Raw genomic sequence first — 20,519 nt, forward strand, 5'->3', positions numbered from 1 at the left:
AACACCATTGGTACGAGTGAGTTCTCTGCAAACATTCTTATCACTCTCAGTGGGAAACTGTTTATCTCTCAGATGCCATTGAAATCCCCTACCCCCAACTCCAGCCTGCCACCTATCATAATTTTTGAAAGGACAACAGACTTTGTGTCCTTGTCGTGCAAGTACGGGACAACGTTGGGAAGATGGGGGAGGGATAGTACGATACCTGTGTTAATGAAGTTCTAGGTTTTTGGGAATTGGATGAAGTAGAAGAAAGATTTGTAGGCATTGCTTCATCAAAGCTAGAAACTGTAACTGCTAATAACTGAATTAAAAATCTCGGGTAGATGAAGAACAATGACAAGGAAAGGCATAACAAAAAATTAATTAATCCATGCTTCTAGAAGTTCGATTACCTCAAGTTTGGAGAGACTCTTCTATCTCTTGTTGCTGAACAGGAGTCTTAGTCACGGATTTTCGAGGTTGAGTTGTCTGTTGTGCTGGTGCCGCACGTTTGGGTTGTTGTTCTGCCGCTGAAGCTTTTATCTTTCCTCCTTCACCCACTACACTTACATAGGGTCCAACATTGTATTTTTTACTGATGAGACGTCTGCTTCCTCGAGTCTCACGTGCATCTTCGTTTCTGGCGGGTCTGGTTCTCTCCAGTAATGTCGGTGCTGTCATGGCCGAGTGTTTAGCGGCTTCATGAAGTTCAGAAAAAGTTTGGAAACACAAGTTCTCCAACTGTTGTTCAATCACGCTTGGATCATGACAATCTAGCGCATGAATCCTGAATCTCTTGACGTGATCATTTGGATGCTCGTTGTTTCGTTGAAATATCCTTCCTAAGTCTGAGAAAGTGATTTGCTCGGAAACGAAGAAATACTTCTTGTAGAAGGCGGTGACCATCTCATACCAGTTGGATATGTTATTTGGTGTGATGTTGTTGTACCAGGTATACGCTCTTCTGGTAAGCGACTTTGAAAATTCTTTCATACGGAGGACATAATTGTATTCGTGTTCCCCCAAGGATTCCAGAAAACGAGATATGTGTTCACGAGCGTTACCAGTACCATCATAGAGGGAAAACTGAGGAGAGGAGTATCCTATCGTAAGAGGAACTCTTTGCACATCAGGAGGGTACAGAGGTTGATGCTGGTGCATGTCCACCGGGTTTTCCTTGCTTCGATTTTAGAAGAGACGCTCCAGATCCTCACGTGTGATGAAGTTGGACGGCTGATTCCTTTCCCTTGAGCGTTCAGGAGAAACATGGAATTCCTCATATATGAACGCACGCCCTGTTGAAGTGCTTGCGCCAAGAGTGTTGAAAGTACTCCTTATTGGCTCCATGGGCTGACGCGGCTCTTGTGGTAGTCATTCTGTTAGCGTCGTGAGGAAAGTGAGTACCTCTTTTTGAGTTGTGGCCATGTCCGTCTGAGCCTTAGCGAGAACTTCTTGTCAAAAAACAATACAATCAGGTTGTGCTGTGGTGAACAATGATTTGTCCACCATGACAGTTTTGTATCGAATCAATGGAACTATGCCTTTCCGTATGTTTAGACCATTTTTTCCTCTCTAATGGTCTATATCTTTCTTTGAAAACCAGTCTTTTCGAAGAGGACAAGATCTTACATACCTTAGTTGTTTTCTCCGCGAGTTTAAGCTTATTGGATAAACGATCTTCTCTTCGTTGAAGCTTGTTGACATATCTCATCTTGTGTTTGTACTTGAAACACTTTGAAAGTTCATGTCCCTTAAGAGAAAAATAGGAGCATATCAATGCAAGGAATGGTTCAGAGGCCTTTGAAATGCAAGATGCTAGGCACACAGTAGATCCTGAAACATTAAGTAAAGGGTTTCCGAAAGACGGGTCAGATTCTTCCATCTTCATTGGGATCTCTTCTAAAAGATTATCAAGATTGATGTATGTATTGCTACAATTATCAAAATCAATATTTTCAGACAGAAGAGCAACACTTGATTTCTTGTCTTCATCAGAATCATAATTGTCAGACATCTCATCAAGTGTCATAACAAGACCTTTGTTCCCAGTGTATTTTCTACGATTTGGGCACTCATTTGAAAAATGACAAAATCCTTTACACTTGAAGTACTGAGGCATATCCTCATCATAAGTTTCATCCGTGTCCCTGTTTTTAGAAGGAATACAATTATGAGGTTTGACTGATGCCATTGGATTATCTCTGGAAAACCGTTTACTTCTCTTCAACATAAGATCTCTAAACTGTCTTGTGATCATCGAGACTGATTTGTCGAGATCTTCATCTGATGAATCTGTCTCAAAGTGATCATCTTCAGAGATATACACATTTTTACTTTTATCAAGTAATTTTGTGCCTTTCAGTGCTTTGAATGCAACATCCTTAGATTTGAACGAGTGTTCGTGATCAAATATCTTAAGCTTCCCAACCAGTGTATTTCTGGAGAGGTTATCAAGGTTATTTCCCTCAACGATGGCATGCTTCTTAGAATCGTATCTAGATGGCAGCGATCATAGAATTTTCATCACAATGTCCTTTTCAGGAATAGTCTTACCCAATGCAAAAGATGCATTAACAATTTCAGACACTTTGTGATTAAACTCATCAAATGAATCCTCATCTGCCATACGAAGGCTTTTCCAATCGGAATTAAGGTTTTGAAGCCTATCTTCCTTTTCACTGGTATTTCCTTCAAATACGGTTTCTAAGATATCCCATGCATCTTTAGACCTAGTGCAATTTGACACATGGTGCTGAAGATTTGGGGTAATGGCATGTATGATGGCATTCAAACCGTCGGAATTTTGCTTTGCAGCAAGTATCTTTGCAGCATCGTATTCGCCAATATTTTTTGGAACATTAATGTTACCTACTGAAACAACGGGAGCATAATAGCCATTAACAACATATACCCATGATTGAAAATCACGCGCTTGAGGAAACGCTCGCATAAAAAATTTCCACCATAAGTAATTAGAGTCATCGAAGACTGGTGGTACGTTAATAGAGATAGCACCTCTGTCCATAGAGTCAGATCGCTACAAACACAGACTTTTGAGGTCTTGAACGTGTTTGCCTTCTATGATACCAATTGAAAATACGGGGGTCTAACATTTTCACCCAATATTTCGATTAGCAATCTGTATGGACCACCTCCAATATACTTTTATGAGAATCAACTAGACAGTTAGACTCGATCAATAGAAAAATATATCAAAGAGTAGTTATATCTCTATCTCTTGATTTAAATCTTACTCAAGCAATCTGCGAGTCTCGATTAAATACAAGAGAGATAAACTTGGACGGTACCAAAGACCAATATCCAAGTATCAATCAATTTTCAATCAACAACAAAAGGTTGGATTTCACGATTGATCGATACAAACGCACAACCTGTGATATTTCAATTATATAACAAAATATAATGCGGAATAGAAATAACACAGAAACCAGAAATTTTATTAACGAGGAAACCGCAAATGCAGAAAAACCCCGGGACCTAGTCCAGATTGAACACCACACTGTATTAAGACGCTACATACACTAGCCTGCTACAAACTAACTTCGGTCTGGGTTGTATTTGAACCCTAATCAATTTCACACTGATTCAAGGTACAGTTGCGCTCCTTACGTCTTTGATCCCAGCAGGATACTACACACTTGATTCCCTTAGTTGATCTCACCCACAACTAAGAGTTGCTACGACTCAAAGTCGAAGACTTTAATAAACAAATCTGTATCACATAGAAAAGTCTACAAAGATAGATAAATCTGTCTCCCACAGATAAACCTAAAAGTTTTGTTCTATCTTTTGATAAAAATCAAGGTGAACAAGAACCAATTGATAAACCGGACTTATACTCCCGAAGAACAGCCTAGTATTATCAATCACCTCACAATAATCTAAATCATATGGTAGCGAAACTAGATATTGAGGAATCACAAACGATGAGACGAAGATGTTTGTGATTTCTTTTTATCTTGCCCTATCGGAGATATAATCTCAAGTCAATTATTCTAATTGAACTCGTACGATAGAAAATGGCAAGATCAGATCACTCAACTATAAGAGAAGTAGTTTAGTCTGACTGCATAATCCCAATGAAGTCTTTCAGTCGTTAATCGGCAGGGTCTCGAGAAGAAACCTACGATTTAAAGGAGAATCAACTCTAGCAAACCAACTAATATCACACAGGAGGTATGGGGATTAGTTTTGCACAGTTGCTAGAGGTCTCCTTATATAGTTTTCAAATTAGGGTTTGCAATCTAAGTTACCTTGGTAACAAAGCATTCAATATTCACCGTTAGATGAAAAACCTGATTTATCCAAGCTAATATCTTTCAACCGTTAGATCGAAACTTAGCTTGTCACACACAAATGAAATGTATTCATTTAGGTTTGAGTAACCGTACCTAAACGTGTACATTGGTTGGTTCATAAATGGTTAGCCATATGAGTGTTTTCATATCAACCGTATTCATCTTTCTCATAACTAGTTCAAATGACTCATAAGAACTAGTTCAAGAGTTGTTCAATTGCTTAGGTCTTTATACATAGACACAACTGAAGCAAAATCGGTTTGATTCATTTGAATCAATTCATGAACAATATACCCACGGTTTGCAAATATTGCATTCCTTATAATTTATTGTTTTAAGTCCATGAACTACCGATTTGAGAAATAACCAGCTTGGGTACGCGTACGGGTATGCGTACCTTAGCTATCGGAATTTGAGTTGGTTTTAGCTTCCAAACTCAACAGACTTTTTCGGGTGAAAAAGTTCCGCCAGTACGCGTACGCGTACACGTACCTAAGGTGACTGGTTTTTGAGTTCGTAAACTTCAAACCCAGCAGAATGTCACGGACGTGAACTTCCGCCAGTATGCGTACGGGTACACATACCCAACCTATCTCCTTAACCAATACCGCATGCACACATATGCACGCACTTGGTTTCAGGCACATGGATTTATACACAAATGTGCGAACACACTAAATGCTTACATCCATAGGTGGTTACATATTCTCAACTTTACATTTCAATCATTGAAACATTCTTCTGTAATGTTATAACAGTCGTTAGACATAAATAATCGACTATCGTCATCAAAGCTATTTTCAATATTGAAACGTCATCATGACTTTCTTCACGGGTAAATATGAAGATGGTTAAAGCAACATCTTACCAACACGTATTTCGAGAAAAAGATAGGCGAGTAAACTCGACTCAAAATAGCAAGTGTGTATGTATGAAAACTATCATACTTATACGACTGTTGTCTCAAGAGTAGGAGATAGAGTAGATAGACTTTTGAGTGACAAGATGAGTTCAAGTCTCCACATACCTTTTAGTTGGATGAAGTTCCACCGGTTCCTTGAGTAGTTCTTCGTCTTTGCAAGATAATCGCCATGGTGTCTGGAGCTCAACTATTCCTAACTATCCTAAACCGAGACTTAGTCATAAGTATACTATAAATCAAGACATATAGTTTTGATCACTAATATTGACAAACATGCTTGATATAGCAACGCATGCGAGGTCGATCGAGCAATTCTCTAACAGAGATTGAGTAGGTTGTGATCAAACAAAAAGATTGTGTTGTATTTGGGTACCCTCGTCTTTTCAAAATGGCATATTTATTCTTCTTTTGTTCGTTCTCTTTTTGATTTTTTTTTGAAACCGTAATAAAATCCCAAATTTCAATTGGAATTTGGTTGTAATAGGTTATGGCCAAGTTATGTGTTATGGTTGTTTTGATCTTTCAATTGGAGTAGTTTCGGAAAGTGGGTATGGTTTCAATTTGAGATCGGGAAGAACCTAAGTATGAGATTGAAGCTACAGGGGGGTTTATCATTTGATTTGATGATGATTCATGGGGATATAGTATAAAGCATTATCAGGTGGCTGATTGAGGATGATTTAGAGTTTGAGAAGAGTATGGAACAATGAGTTCTAAGTATTTATCGATTTGAATTCAAGTTTGTCGTGATTTGGGTGAAGATCTCTTGGCCTGAATTTCAACTGAAGAAATGAAGTTTGATGCCAGAAAGAAAAGGGATATGGTGTTGTTGGTGTTTCCAGCGAGAAATTGATGCAATTAAATGAAACACAAGTTACTGCCGATGGCGAGAACATAGAATTGAGACCAAGTTCGAAGCTTTTGTTGTGAATTATGATAAGAAGATTGTTGGTGTTATGTTTGGGTTGATTGCGGATAGGATATGAATAATAAGATGTTATTGTTGATGTTGAGTTAATGGGATAGCGTTTGAGATTTCAAGAAGTACAATTGCCATGGATGGTATGAGAAGACTGAGCCAGAATTCATGATTCATTGTTAGTTTTCAGATAATTGTTCTTTAAAAAATATATGGGTTGGTAATGGTGGTGGTCACGGTGGAAGAACATATGTATGGTGGCGGTGATGGTGGCTTGAACCACGGAACGACATTGAACAAGGAAGATGTTTTTTCCTTCAGGGTAAAATTGTAAAACACAATAATAATTTAATACAAAATTAGGAAAATAAAATAAAGTCTAGTCAAACGTTGACTTTGACGATCAATGGTAACTCTAGGTACCAACTCTTAATATTTCAAATGTTGGGTACCAAAGCAATGTGTTGGACATTTACCGGGTACCAAACATTAAATAGCCCTACAAATTTTATTTCATAAAATGTACACACAACCAAACAAACAAATCAATCAACCAAATAATTTTTTTATTTATTGATAGCTTTTAGTGATTAAGATTTATCTTACAACCCAATTCCAGTTCTAAACTAATCTAGTTCACTAACTGGCATTGGTTATTCCTATTGTCGCCAATGTAAGATCTAATAGTGACCTCTAATACCAACTTTGTGGCTCTCCAAAATTAAGCTACTTATTAATCCAAAAGGTGAAAAATATAATGAGGCATGTTCCAATTGCACCATCGTCCTCTTCTCTCCTATTCTCTCTCCTCCTCTCTTAGAGAAAAAAACCCAAAAAACTCTTCAAGTAGCCTCAATCTGTTTGCTCATATCTAGTCCGTTTTGGACGAGATCTGAGCAAAGAATTTGTTTTACTTTCATTCGTATTAGTTTTTAGTGTAGGATTTTAATTTTGGTTTGATTTTGATGTCGTTTGCAATTTTTCTTCGCCTTTGGAGCGATTATATCTTCGCTTTTCTGCGATTTTGTCTTCATCTTTATGGTGATTTTATCTCCAATTCCAAGGTGACTATTTCTAGGAATTTTGGTTGGTGGTTTGTTATTTTGGATTTTTCAAGAACATCAATGATTCAACTCGGCGGCGCTGCGATTTCACTTTCAATCGAAGAGATTTAGGGCATCCAGGTTCGTCTCAAAAAATGGTTAGAGAAAATTACTTCTCAATTTCAAAAGCATCTCTTTTTGAAGAAGACAACTATCTTAAATGGTCGGATTTTATTCTGGTTTATACCATCCCTCCTCCTCCCTACAAAAATTGGATACTATTGCAGAAAATCGCTCTTTCTCTTCGCGATTTATTCGTAATTTATATCTTTATTTGGATTTTAATTTTTTTGTTTTACGATGTTCTTGATTATCTTGTAAACATCCATGTAACCTCCATTTTTTCATGAAATAGAGGTTACAAAAAAAAATGGACTAGATCTGAGCAATATAATGAGGCATTAAGGATCTAAATCATCTACTTAAACATTCAATGTATAAATCTGCTACAAAACTTAACCTCAAAACTAACCCATACACTCTGATATGATACAAAAGAAAATCTCTCAAGTGTTATGAATACAGTAACGTGTTGTTTTACAGATCAACAAAAATATACATACATAAAATATACGCGACATCTCTAACGCGATAAAAGATTTAAGATAAGAAAACAAATATCTTCACGTGCACCATCTCTGAAGTGGGAACTGATAGACACATTTATATGTATAATATGATCTCAATTGCATGTATTGTTAGTGCTCGATTTTATATTTATTATGGGTTTTTATGTCTTTGTAGGTGTTTTTGGAGAAATAATCCTTTGTGGAGAAATTGGCTCGAAAAGTAGTTTTTACAACCCCAGGAAGAATTACTAAAGGCACCCCAGAGAAGTGTTAATAGCACCTCAAGCAAAATTACTATTCGCACCCCAGATTTTACTAAGGGAACCCCAGTGCTAAAGGGACCCTGAGAATTATTAGGGGCATACCCATCTTCTTCTCGGATTAAACAATTTTGGCGGGAATTTCAAGTTCAAAAAATGATTTCACCTGCGTAGTTTTGGGAAGCGATTCTGATGAGTTCTTCTCAGATTTCTTTGTGGGTTCAGTTTCGTTTGGGCCTGTTTGAATTAGATAGGGACTGTAGGTGACCTGGAATCGAAGAAAATAAGATAAGTATGGATTCACGATGAAACAGGGCTCGAGTGATACTTGGATTTGTTTGGGTTGATTCTATATGAGATTCATGGGGATTTCTTCACGGGAATGTTCTCATACCACCCTGGTGTACCAAAACAGGAATGGTAAGCCAGACAGATTCGTTAAAAAAGGAAAGAAAAAGGAGATTTCATAAAACAGGAAAATGAGATAATATCGTATTCTGTTTGGATTTATTATGGAAGTTGCGTGAAAGGAATGGAGGAGAATATCTTATAAATATTTTTTCATCTTTGGGTGAGTTTACAACTCAGAGTACGTGTTGAAAAGAGAAGAAAATGCGAATGTCTGTGACTTGCACTAAAAGAGAAAGGGGAGTTTTAATCGGAATTTTGAGAGACTGGGGTGTATAAATAGATTGCTTCGAGTCAGAGAATAGGGATGGGGAGTTTGGGGTAGCTGCAAAGCTAAGAATCAAGCTGCAGGAGAAGTTGCAGCAGCAGCAGGAAGAAGACTAAGCTGAAGAACATAAGGCTGTGAAGGATAGTCGTTTCGTAGGGTCTTAAATTCAAAATCCTGTAACAGTCCATTAGTAACTATTATCTTCAGTTTGCAACAATTTTTGTAATAGTTGACTCTGTAACAATTATATCTGTTACAGATTCATTGTAATACTATTTTTCTTCAATAAAACACCTTTTGAGCCATGTTTGTATCTTTGGAGCGTTTTTCACCATGAAGAGCTAAACCCCAACGCTGGGATGATGGAGGAAGCCTAATATCATACGTGGGTAATTATATTTAATTCTTATATGACTTTTGCACTAATTAAAATTGAATTATGATTTTGACTAATTAGTTGTCATCTCATCTGATGGGCCATGCTTTCTTAGATGTTCTGATGTCCCATGCTTAGGATTTACAACTAATATTTTGAGAATCTGCCTTGGCAAAAATAAGAGTCCATGTCTTTATTTATTGAGCTATAATTGTTAAAGGAATTAACATTTGAACCTTATGTTATGAATTTGGTGGAATCCTGAGTCTCAGTACTTCTCGTTATCGTGACAATCTTGTACATATATTTTCTATTTTTATTTCTGAAATCGAGTCTACACAGTCTGAGTGAACGACATCTTTTTACCACTATAAAAAATTCGATCAATTTTTGGCGCCGCCGACGCGGACTTGTTTATAAATTTGGTTTTATTTTTATTATTTTTTTTCTTTTTTACGCGTTTTGGTATTTCTTGTTTGCTTTCAGATTCGGAGTCGAGCTAAAGAAAAAGAGAAAAAGTGCTGAAAAGGAAAGCGAAGCCAAAGAAGGAAAGAAAAGAGGAATCCAGAAGGAGTGGAGAAGAAGATTTTGTATATAGTTATTTTATTTTATTTTTAGAAACTGTAAATAGGGTTTTATTTTTTGTAATCTTTTATTTTTGGACTTTTTGAACTTTATTTTTGGGACATTGGACATTACTATTTTTAAAACCCGAAGGAAGGGTTAATTTTATAAAACTGCTGCAGGGAAGGACGATAGTTACGATACTGTCTCGGCCCCTCGGGTTCGTACACTGACATAGGAGTCGGTGGCCTAAGTCGACTTCAACGGTTCGTCGCCCGTCTGGTACGGAAGGTAAGACTCTATCCACCCACGAATCCCCTGTCAGTGGGTTTTATTTTGTGTGAAAACTCACACCCCTGCAATAGAATGTCGAACTGGTATTACAATAGCCAATACAACGAATATCCGACTGATTTTCAAAATGGACATTACTTTGACCATAGTGTGAATAGTGGTTGGGAACATCAAACTTTTGAAGGTTATGGTCCATACCATGGTGAGCCCAATTACTATCCACACGCCAACCGGTCGTACGAGCAAAATTCCTCTCTACTAGAGTCAACACGTCAGTTAGCTGAGTCGACGCGTAAGTTAGCAGAAATGAATAACTTATTTATGGACGAAAGCAATGCAACGAGTGAACTTTCTTTCCTAGATTCAATCAGGAAGTCACGTGAGTCGACTCAAAATCTTTTGTTAGAGGCCCATAAACGAACTACTCAAAATAATCTTAATTTCCGATATAGTGTTTCCAATAGTACCCTTGAAAATGAAGATAGTTATTCACATAATCAAGATGACAAGGTTAGAATTGGTAACACTATTTTTTTAGATGAGGTTCAACCATTTTCATGTTATTATAATGATTATGATGAGGATAGTGTTGATGAAGAATCAAAGACATATAGGCATAGTGGTCCGGAATTTGTTACTCCAATTGATATTTACAATGATAATACTATTTCTAGTTCTAATCCAAATAATTTTAATAATTATTCACCTATTCAAAAGGACGAGGATTTACTAGAGATACCACCGTTTTAGACGATGTAGTATTCCCTTATGATTACGAAGCCGATGATAGTTTAGAGGAGCCGGTTTATCCTGAGAATATTGTTTTCGAGTCTAACGATTTAAAAACATTAGTCTTAGACAAAGAAAATGAACTCGTAGAGATGAGTGAGGATAAGCCTGACTTAGAAGAATCAATTGACCATTTTCAGGAATCAGATGACCTTGAAATTAGGGAAGTTGTGACTAGTCTTTATAGAGACATTGAAAACTCTAAGTTTGGGGGTGATTATCATTCTCCATGTGCTTTAACTCTTATAAAGGTCCCTCACTTGTGACTTGACATATGTGCCTCAACCATTTTACAAGATTATCTTCATACACGTTTTCCTGAACCTGGTGATGTCCATAAGGAAGTTCAGTTATTAGAAACCCATCCTCTGGTTGATGTGGTTTACCCATGCTATGATACCCAGATTGATTTTGTTTTCCCACCAAATATTTTTCAACCAATTGTGGGAACGTATAAGTTTCAGATGTGTCAATTATTTAATTTTGAGACTAAACCTAAGTACTTTAGGAGATTAGAATCGACGCATTTGCCTAAAATTGACCACCACTTTCATCATGGTCAATTGTGTGAGTCAAACCTGATTGACTTTAAGGATCTGTGGTTATTTAGGTTATTATTATGTGCTTCTAAGTTTTTACTTGAGTTTTTCCAGACTCTAATACCTGAATCGGATCTTAGCTACGAGGAAATGCAACCCATGAATTTTTTTTATTTGGAACCAGTTATAGAGCCTGAACCTGAACCACAACTAGATGTAGTTGTCTTAAACATGAAGCTAGACAAGGGTGTGCTTTATTTGTTTATTCTCTTGGCAGGTTGCAGATTCCTTTTATTTTTGATAACTCCATTTGGTTTTGATGACCCACAGAAATTTCAATTATTGCTTTATGATTTTATAAGGTGACTAATCCTTTCTTAGTATGGCTGAAGACTTTAAACTTAGCACTTCTTGGGAGTTAATCCATGCTCATGCAACACAGTAATATCTTTCCTTAACTCTTTTGCTTCAAATAGTAACAATTTCTCCTTGTTCATGCTTTTAATTTCATCTTTAGAACATTGAGGACAATGTTAGATTTAAGTTTGGGGGTATGGGAGAAGCTTTTAGTTGCGATAATTAAACTCCAGAACCTAGAAATGTATGCCTATTAAGGATGGCACTAACCAATCTAAGTGGATGGAAGCATCTTGGTTGTAGGAGTTGAGGAACCAATATGATTAGATGGAAACATCTAAAGAGTCTATTCATAAAAGCACAAAGCTCAGGTGTTAGAAATTACATGGTAGTTTCGCCATATCTCGTTGAGTCCTTTTCACTTTTGTTTTTATTTTGTTTCCTTTTTTAAAAATATGTTTCTCTAAGTGATCAGGTGGGGCTCACGAATCAAGTTGTTACCACTGCTAGGGTGAAATAGAGTGATTGAGATACCAAAAAAAAAAAGTGAAAAGGAAAAACAAAAAAAATAAAGAAAAAAGAATTATTTTTGAAAAAAAAAGAAAGAAAGAAATCGAGACCAGACCACTAGACCAACCGGAATAAATTCAATAAACTCGACCATTGGTACCCTTGTATATGCCAGTTGTGTTGACCTAGAGTTAGGATTATCGACCACTGGTTCCCTTGTATATGGCAGTTGTGTTGATATTAGTCAGACTATCATCTCAGTCCATTAGGATAGGTTCATTTTGGTAGTGGCCTTCAGACAGATATGAGAAACACCGTTCACCTAGTCAACATAAAAACCATCTATGTTTTTCTCTATATCCATCTCTTAATCTATCCATGTGATATGTTGACTCCGGATATTGATGTCCATAGTGCGACTATCTGAGTAGAGCTTTGTCACTTATATATGAATTCTAGTATGCTTGAGTGCAAACTCGTGTACAACAATTAGAATTTCGCATCAGGGTACTTCCTCCTGTAGTCAATAAGTATGCCAACCAAGGAGATTCTTTAGTGCCTTCCAAGGTTCTGCGTCGATAGCTAGGGTCTGGAGTAAAGATTTTGTGGGTATATCTCTGGTAAACCCTCCCGAGACTATAACTCGGCCACTAGGGCCACCTAGGGGTTTAAAGGCTTGTTGCATACGCTAAATGCAACCGACGATGCCTGCAACAATGAGTTAGGATTTTATTTTTTATTTTAGATTTGCTCGAGGACTAACAAATAATAAGTTTGTGGGTATTTGATAGACACATTTATGTGTCTAATATGATCTCAATTGTATGTATTGTTAGTGCTCGATTTTATATTTATTATGGGTTTTTATGTCTTTGTAGGTGTTTTTGGAGAAATAATCCTTTGTGGAGAAATTGGCTCGAAAAGTGGTTTTTACAACCCCGGGAAGAATTACTAAAGGCACCCCCGGAGAAGTGTTAATAGCACCTCAAGCAAAATTACTATCCGCACCCCAGATTTTACTAAGGGAACCCCAGTGCTAAAGGGACCCTGGGAATTATTAGAGGCATACCCATCTTCTTCTCGGATTAAACAATTTTGGCGGGAATTTCAAGTTTAAAAAATGATTTCACCTGCGTAGTTTTGGGAAGCGATTCTGATGAGTTCTTCTCGGATTTCTGTGTGGGTTCAGTTTCGTTTGGGCCTGTTTAAATTAGATAAGGACTGTAGGTGTCCTGGAATCGAAGAAAATAAGATAAGTATGGATTCACGATGAAACAGGGCTCGAGGATACTTGGATTTGTTTGGGTTGATTCTGTACGAGATTCATGGGGATTTCTTCACGGGAATGTTCTCATACCACCCTGGTGTACCAAAACAGGAATGGTAAGCCAGACAGATTCATTAAAAAAGGAAAGAAAAAAGAAATTTCATAAAACAGGAAAATGAGATAATATCATATTCTGTTTGGATTTATTATGGAAGTTGCGTGAAAGGAATGGAGGAGAATATCTTATAAATATTTGTTTCATCTTTGGGTGAGTTTACAACTCAAAGTACGCGTTGAAAAGAGAAGAAAATGCGAATGTCCGTGACTTGCACGAAAAGAGAAAGTGGAGTTTTAATCGGAATTTTGGGAGACTGGTGGTGTATAAGTAGATTGCTTCGAGTCAGAAAATAGGGATGAGGATTTTAGGGTAGCTGCAAAGCTAAGAATCAAGTTGCGGGAGAAGTTGCAGCAGCAGCATCAGGAAGAAGACTAAGCTGAAGAACATATGGCTGTAAAGGACAGTCGTTTCGTAGGGTCTTAAATTCAGAATCCTGTAACAGTTCATTAGTAACTATTATCTTCAGTTTGCAACAATTTCTGTAACAATTGACTCTGTAACAATTATATCTATTACAGATTCACTGTAATACTATTTTTCTTCAATAAAACACCTTTTGAGCCATGTTTATATCTTTGGAGCGTGTTTTCACCATGAAGAGCTAAACCCCAACGCTGGGATGACGGAAGAAGCCTAATATCATACGTGGGTAATTATATTTAATTCTTATATGACTTTTGCACTAATTAAAATTGAATTATGATTTTGATTAATTAGTTGTCATTTCATCTGATGGGTCATGCTTAGGATTTACAACTAATATTTTGAGAATCTGCCTTGGCAAAAATAAGAGTCCATGTCTTTATTTATTGAGCTATAAATTGTTAAAGGAATTAATATTTGAACCTTATGTTATGAGTTTGGTGGAATCCTGAGTCTCAGTACTTCTCGTTATCGTGGCAATCTTGTACATATATTTTCTATTTTTAAGTCTGAAATCGAGACTACACAAGTGCGAGTGAACGACATCTTTTTACCACTATACAAAATTCGATCAGGAACGAGTGAGCACATCATCCCAAAAGGGCTGCCCAATGGAAAACATATAACATTCAAGTAATCACTAATATGCTTCTTAGTTCTACTAAAGAGAATCAATTAAACATCTTTCAAACACATCGCATATCAAAATATCATTCCAATATCATTCCTTCAAACAAAAGAACAACGCCAAGATATTCTACAAAATGACGTTAGAACAACATAATGTATATTATTCTAACCTCGTCTCACTCAATGGAGAAGAAGATGCTAGAATAATTGCAGCCTCAAATGGCAACGTCATCATCACGAAATGCGTACATCTTATGGTTCAAATATTACCATCTAAGTCTAGAATTTATATAAAGGTTTGATTATTATGACCCTACGGCATATTCAAGGTGGGGCCTATCCGACCATGATTTTCTAGAATTTCTTCAACGAGCAATGCTATAGTAACCCAGTCATACTACTAAGACTGCACAATCAAGCACAACATGCGTTCGACCAATCTCCCCAGATAAAATATGTATAAGATAATATTGCGAGCCTCTAGCCCTCAGATACCCTATGATACCCTGATGTGTCTCGCAGATACCCCAAGATACTAGACACCTACCCCCTATAGTTTGCATAAAATAAAGTAAAATAATAATATTCAACCCCGGCTGCCACCGGACAACTTCGAGGGTCTCATAAATCTACAGAAAGCAACGGTTCGCCGTAGTTATATTGGCTACAATTCCGCCCTTATTTAATATTGAAAGCCAATACTACAAAATTCAAGTAGTATTGAGTTCCTAATAATTTGACACCAAATTCCAGTGTCGACATAGTAAGAGCCTGGGAGAAACACAGACACTCCTCACGAGGAGACCAAAAGACACATATCAGGCGACATACTCATTCAATTAACACAAACATGCTCAAATGTAACAAAGACTCATCATGCTCGTAGATCAAAGGAAATACTTAATAACCACAATAAAAATACACGTAACTTAATAATTACAAGAAAGTTACAAAAGTTCTCGCCTGATTTGATGACAAGCCACCCCTACCTTGTATTCCTCAATCCACTGGTTCATCCTTTGAATCTATCATTGTTAATATAGACTAATTGTTAATCACACAATGTAACACCCCGAATTTTTATCATGGCGCATGCGCAAAGATGCGCCATGGCATGAGATGAAGCTTCATCTCAAACTTCGGTTGCGTTAAGAGGAACATTGGCCTAGAGCCAATATAGCGCCAAGTGTGGCGCATTTCGGAGGCATATTGGCCAAAGGCCAATGTTGCATCAACATGATGCATTAGGCCAGTTGGGTAGATGGCCTTGGATGTTGAAGCGCAATCATTGCGCATTATACGTACAATTGGCCTAGAGCCAATAATGCACAATCATTGTGCATCAGGACGGAGAGGGTTGGCCGAGTGAATATTTCACAATCATTGTGCATTACTCCCGAGTAAATGTTACACAATAATTTTGCAATAGACATAACGAGTGTTGCGCAATCATTATGCAACATCTAGAATGAGTGGTGCGCAATCATTGTGCATTACAGAATAGAACTCATTAATCATTGCCGGTTATTCAGGGATACATGGCAACGGCCACGAATAGTGAAGCAAGCATGTCAATACTCTCCCCTTTTCTAAGTTGTAGAAATGGTAAGTTAACATATATAGGGAGGGGTAGTTGGTTGAAGGTGCATATGCGGACCATGCACCAAGTAAGCTTCATAGCTTAGCCGGAAGAGTATAAATGATTTGAAAGTCTCATTTATAGTTGTGCAACCTTGCAAATAGGGCATTTGATGCTTAGGCATCACTATGGCATATCGCGGACTCGATAAAGCGCAACCTTTGTGCATTTTGACGGAACGGCCTATACGGACTAGGTCATTACCATTATTGCTAGGCCACAGCCTTGCAAACGAGTTTGGCATAAGTTGATGTACCTTCGAGGATGAACTACGGTCTATGTTTGATTCATTTATAGTAGGGAAGGGTACGTAGGCATCCACAATGAGTTGCAGCATTGTCGGTCCAGCACTTTGCCGCTCATATCTGAAAAAGCGGGGGTCTAACAACCACACCCAACATTTTTCTTAGCAATTTGTATGGACAAACTCCAATATACTTTCGAGAGAATCAACTAGACAGTAAGACTCGATCTCAAAAAAAGTATATCCAAGAGTTCGTATCTCTGTGTAATCAGCAAATCAAACAGATAGAAATCCGTAAGTATAATTATTATGTGAAACAACTTGAACAGTACCAAAGACCAATGTTCAAGTGTCAATCAATATAATCAACAACCAAAGGTTAGATTCTCTAACTGATTGAACTACGCACAACCTGTGATATTTCTATTAAATAACAAAATATAATGCGGAAAAGAAATAACACAAACACCAGAAATTTTGTTAACGAGGAAACCTCAAATGCAGAAAAACCCCGGGACCTAGTCCAAATTTGAACACCACACTGTATTAAGCCTCTACAGACACTAGCCTTCTCCAAGTTAACTTCAGACTGGAATGTCGTTGAGCCCTAATCAATCTTACACTTATCAAGGTACAGTTGCGTTCCTTAAGCCTCAAGAACCACGCCGGATTCTGCGCACTTGATTCCCTTAGCTGATCTCACCCACAACTAAGAGTTTCTACGACCCAAAGTCGAAGACTTGATAAACAAATTTGTATCACACAGAAAAGTCTATTGAATAGATAAATATGTCTCCCACAGAAATACCTACGATTTTTTGTTCCTTCTTTTGATAAATCAAGGTGAGCAGGAACCAATTGATAAACCGGACTTATATTCCCGAAGAACAACCTAGTATTATCAATCACCTCACAATAATCTTAATCGAGTAACGAAACAAGATATTGTGGAATCACAAACGATGAGACGAAGGTGTTTATGACTACTTTTCAATCTTTCCGATCGGAGATAAAATCTCGAGCAAATCTTAAAGAAGATAGTACTCAATCACAATAGAAAACAGCAAGATCAGAACACACAACTACAGAGAAAATAGTTGGGTCTGGCTTCACAATCCCAATGAAGTCTTTAAGTCGTTAACCTACAGGGTTTGGTGAGAAACCTAAGGTTAAAGGAGAATCGAATTTAGTCGCAACTAATATCACATAGGAGGTGTGGGGATTAGGTTTCCCAGTTGCTAGAGTTCTCCTTTATATAGATTTCAAATCAGGGTTTACAATCTAAGCTACCTTGGTAACAAAGCATTCAATATTCACCTTTATATGAAAACCTGATTAGATTCAAGCTAATATCTTTCAACCGTTAGATCGAACTTAGCTTGTTATACACAAATGAAATGTACGTTCATTTTTCTTTGAGTAACCGTACCTAAATGTGTACACTTAGTCGGTTCAACAATAGTTAACCAATGGTTAGAGAACTTTCATATCAAACTTATTCATCTTTACCATAACTAGTTCAAATGACTCAAATGAAACTAGTTAGAGAGTTGTTCAATTGCTTAGATCTCATAGAAGTATACAAGATTCAAGAAAAATCGGTTTTGATTCACTCGAATCAATTCATGAACATCATAGCCACGGTTTGCAAAAGATTGCATTCCTTATTATATAAATATTTTAGTTCATGAACAAACCAATTATAGAAAATAACCTACTTAAGTATGCAAACGAGTACGCATACCTAAGTAGCCGGACCTAGTTTAGTTACGCCAGTACGCGTACGCGTACGCATACCAATTCATACTTCCAAACCCAGCAGAAATTCACGGAACCCAAACTTCCGCCAGTACGCATACGGGTACGCATACCTAGGTTCCGGACTTCCAACAACCAACCAGTACGCGTACGGGTACGCATACTTAGGTTCCCGGTTTTCGATTTTACACAAACGTGAATACACATTATGTTTATATCCAACCATGATTAATTGTTCTAAACTCTCATTTAAATCATTGAAACTTTCTTAGAGGATGACAATAGTTGTTATCCACAAACTATTAGCATCAAAGAGATTTTCAAGTTATTAAAATAATCAATATGACTTTCGTCAAGAGTAAAGATGAACATGGTTAAAGCGAAAGCTTACCAAAACATATTTCGATAAATAGATAAGTGAGTTAAACTCGGCTCGAAATAGCAAATGTGTATAATTGAAGTCTATATAGCAATACGACTTTTGTCTCAAATAAGAGATATAATAGATAGACTTTTTAGTGATAGATAAGTTCAAGTCTCCACATACCTTTTGTTGATGAAGTTCCACAAGTTTCCTTGAGTAGTTCTTCGTCTTCATTCGATAAACGCCATGGATTCTAAAGCTCAACTACACTTACTATCCTAATCCGAGACTTAGCTATAAGTAGACTAGAAATCAAGACTTATAGTCTTGGCAACTAAACTTGAAAAACATGCTTGAGATAGCAATGCTTGCGAGTTCGACTGAGCAGTTCTCTAACAATCCCCCCTTGTCAATTTTAGTGACAAAACTATCAATACATATGTAATACAAAATAAATAAGCTTTGTAGCTTCTCATCCAAATGCTTGATATCCCTTCAACATTACTCGAAATCTTAGTCACTTCCAAGTACTCCAATGATTCAAAATGTGTTCAACTCAGCATCATCGTTGTTGCAGATCCGTAACTATAACAATGAGAAAACAGTAGCTCTCAATCATTGTTATACAGTGTCATAATATTATTATACAACATCAAAGTTCAATTGTGTCACAACTTCGAAAACAATACTATGGTGATATTTATCACTCCCCCTTAGTCAATACTTCATCTCACATGAAAACCACTCCCCCTTACATAATGATCCGTAAACCATATGTATTTGTAGTGTGAACTACACATTAATTCTCCCCCTTTTTTTCAATAAAAATTGGCAAAGGTACGAAAATTAGTGGGATCCTAATGAAATTTCCATAGAGACACTTCATGACCAAAAGAGAAGAACATATCAACTTGTTTAGATGCAATCATATAGCCGAAACTAAATGCATTCCTCAAGAAGTTTATAAAGATATAAGATAACCCCTATAATATTCCACAGCCGCACTTCCCACAAATATTTGCAATTAAGCACAATTTCAATTAAGAACTCTCCCCCATAAAACGTCATTCCAAAAGGAACAACAAGAGTGACCTTGCTTTTACAAGAAAAGATGGATTTCTTTGGACATTAACAAATCTGATGAAACATGAATTTCGTATCCAAAATACTCAATTAAATTAACCATAAGAGAACCCCTGATTAATTTAATCGGAAATGCTCACATAAGAAAACTTACGGAGCCGCACAGTATTTACACAAAGATGTGGTTCAGGGAAAGACCAATACTGCGGAATATTCAAAGATTCATTCTATTTTTCATCACTATTTGCATAGGAACATATAGTAGACTTAATCTTTGTAAACAAAAGTTCATCTTATCTTCCATCAATATTTGCATAATGACATAATAGGCTTAACTTTTGTTTGTGAAAAGTTCATTCAGTCTTTTATCAATATTTGCATAAAGACATATGAAAGACTTAAGTTTTGACCATGTATGGGACAATCATAGTTCACAGACGCAAACACACATATCCCATAACAAGTTGCAATGTATAAAACTAAAAATATTAATAGTGCAAAATCATCTTCCAAAGAAACTTTATAATTTAAATAAATAAATCTAAATACATTGCAAGATGGAAATCGTTGGAAATAGCTATGTGTACTCACAATAATTGCTATTCCAAACCCTAGTTATCCTTCTTAAAACACAAGAATAAATTCTCATAAGAAGTTTCCTAGACATATTGAAACATCAAGAGACAAGGAGTTTACTCATCATCTTCACCATCAGAGACCATCCAAGAGGCTTGAATAATATCCATATCTTCCTTGATTTCGGGAGACTTAGTTGCAATCATACATAATTGTTCTTGCACACATTTTACCCTTG

Source organism: Papaver somniferum, chromosome 10, assembly GCF_003573695.1.
Source record: "Papaver somniferum cultivar HN1 chromosome 10, ASM357369v1, whole genome shotgun sequence".
In the NCBI taxonomy this organism is placed as follows: domain Eukaryota; kingdom Viridiplantae; phylum Streptophyta; class Magnoliopsida; order Ranunculales; family Papaveraceae; genus Papaver; species Papaver somniferum.